The 2,553-nt window shown below is 36.9% G+C and overlaps 1 protein-coding gene across 9 annotated transcripts in view; it reads right to left on the bottom strand.

Annotated features, from left to right (window-relative positions):
- The window catches only part of MCMDC2 (minichromosome maintenance domain containing 2), a 42,007-nt gene extending 41,471 nt beyond the window's left edge, over positions 1 to 536 (bottom strand). For 3 of the 9 annotated variants that reach the window (XR_002781427.1, XM_011364610.2, XM_023533280.1), the window contains exon 1: positions 354 to 534. The gene's annotated coding sequence lies outside the window, so the exon portion shown is untranslated. Of the gene's footprint in view, positions 1 to 134; positions 321 to 353 lie in introns of those variants that run through there. The other 6 variants (XM_011364611.2, XM_023533282.1, XR_002781428.1 and 3 more) reach the window with 5 other exon arrangements.
- Positions 537 to 2,553: the final 2,017 nt, after the last annotated feature.

Here is a 2,553-nt window from a genome sequence, read left to right as displayed (position 1 = left end):
TTGGGTACCAATCATCTGTGTAAAGCGGCCGTCCTGGGCGTGGATGCATTTTCAAGGAAGGGAAAAGTGGAGGAAAAGACATGGAAACCTGCGGAAAGCATTAAATAAGCGAACGCGGATAAAATTCTACAAACCTTCCCACAGTCTAAAGAACCCAGGTGTTGGTTCGCTTGGAACAGGCGCAGGTTGTGTCTCCGCGCCTGGCCGCGTTGGCAGGAAAACACCTCACAACCAAAGCTGCTGAAAGCGAAGCCGCCTCACACCCTGGGATCCAGGGCCCCTCCCATCCACAGGTCCACCTCCGGTACCGCCGACCCCGCCCAGGAGCGCGTGACACCCACGCTGGCACCCACCAAGTTCCACCAGTCGCGCGCTGCCTGGAGCCTGCACCCAGGGTGTCCCTCGCACGCATGCGCGCACCTTCAGGCCGTTGGCAGCGCGAGGGCTGCCGGGAACCGCGCCTCCCAGTCACTAGGCAACCGGGCGCACGGGCGCCTCTCCCACTTTAATCATTCCTGCTCCCTCCCTGCAAAGCACAGCAGAGAAAAAGAAACCTTCGGTTTTCCTTATCACAGGACAAGGGTGCCTCTGTTTGTTTAAAAGCTCACTAAAAATTTTCCTGGTGGGAATGCAAAATGGTGTATTCAATTTGGAAAACGTTCCGGGACGACCCTAAAGGACATATTTACTATGTATGACCCAACAATCCCAAGCTACATATTTATACATTGCACATAGATGTGTGAGAGAATTTGAAACATGTTGACACAAAAATTTACACATGAATATTCATAGTATTATTAATAGTAGCCCAAAGTAGAAACAACTGATGAATAAAACGTGGTATATCCATACAATGGAATGTCATTTGGTCATAAAGAGGAATAAAGTACTAATAATACATGTTGCAACACTGGTGATCATTGAAAACGCTACCTTGAAAACATTACGCACAGGGAAAAAAGCCAAATACTGTTATGACACTGTTTATATGAAATGTCCATAATAGGCAACTCTGTACAGAAAGTAGTTTTCCTCATATAGACCTTGTACATAATTTGATTTCTACCTAAGGATTTATTTGGGGGGGGGGGAGTTGCTAATGTAAATGGTATTATTTCTAATTTCAATTTTTACTTGTTTATTGCTGGTAAGAAAGGAAATGACTTTTGTGTATATTAACCTTGTATCATGCAACCATGCTATAATCACTTATTGGTTCCAGAAACTTAAAAATTCTATTGAATTTTTACATATATATTTATGTCATTTGCAAACAAGGACAGTTTACTTGCTTTTGATATCTAATTGAAGCATATCACTAAGGGATATCTTACTAAAGCAAGTGTTAAGTGTTCAATGTCAATGTATCATTAACAAAGTTATACTTGTTGAATTATTACTATCACCAAGGCATAATATAAAAATTCAACACAGCAAGGCTATATTAACTACTATCTGGAAAGAAGTGAAAAATATCCAACACACTGAGATCAAATGTGACAATTTCAATGGGTCTGTTTTCTGTATATAAGCTACCTGGATTCCATAACTAATAAAACATAAAAACATTTAAATATTGATAACTTATTGTAGACTTTCTCACAAAGATTTAACTAATGAAGTGGAAATCTCTGCTCCCTAATAAAGTGAAGATGATAAAAATGTTAGAAAAAAATAAATCTACAGTACATTCTTATAAAAAGAATTTACAGTAAAAACTTACAAGTTATATTTGAATGCAAGATTTCTAAAATCAAGTGTCTAGTTCTTCCATTAAGTGGGATTATGTAGTGATATAATTCTTTGTTTTACACTATTCCATTAAGATTCATATGATGATCTATCATTTTTAGTGCAATATGTAAAAATAACTTATTTGTAGGGCCCTTTGGCTACTTCATTGCTATATCGCTCTAAACTTATACTTCTCTATTGGCTTGTTTCTTTGTGTAATATTGCTTATTCTCTACTATCTTGATTGTGGGTAAATTATTAAAAAGTTACATTTTGAGACAGCTATTATTTCTTTGACTTAATTACCTCTGTAAAAAAAACAGGTATAATACAAAGAAATAGTAAAATGAGACATATTTTGGGGTAGGAGTCCTTTCAAGTACTAAGAAATATGTACGTTTAAAGGATTACAAATAGGTGATTTCACAATATTGGTAAGAAACCAAAAATGCTAAATAGATGATATAAATTTCTACATGGAATTCTTTCAGGGAAAGAGAAAGCAATTTCTCTTAATATTAGGTGAGTTAAGGAGAGCAAAAGTGGCATAGAAAGCCAATTTTTTTTTTTTATAGCAATGAATCCTTTTGAACGTCTGAACAAAGCTATGTAGCACTCCCTGCCCCAAGTCCATTCCATTTACACACAAAACTTGGCATATTATTTCAAGGTACTCAAGCCATGCAAAACTCATCTCTGTACAGTTAAGGGTTTCCTATGAACAATCACATTAGGATATGGAAGAATCTAGTAATTTTATGTTTGTTCAAATATTTAATTAAAATTTTACTTTTCTGTCTCACATATATAAATAAT

The sequence above is a fragment of the Pteropus vampyrus genome, unplaced genomic scaffold, assembly GCF_000151845.1.
Source record: "Pteropus vampyrus isolate Shadow unplaced genomic scaffold, Pvam_2.0 Scaffold99, whole genome shotgun sequence".
Lineage (NCBI taxonomy): Eukaryota > Metazoa > Chordata > Mammalia > Chiroptera > Pteropodidae > Pteropus > Pteropus vampyrus.
This window is presented reverse-complemented; position numbering and strand designations above follow the sequence as displayed.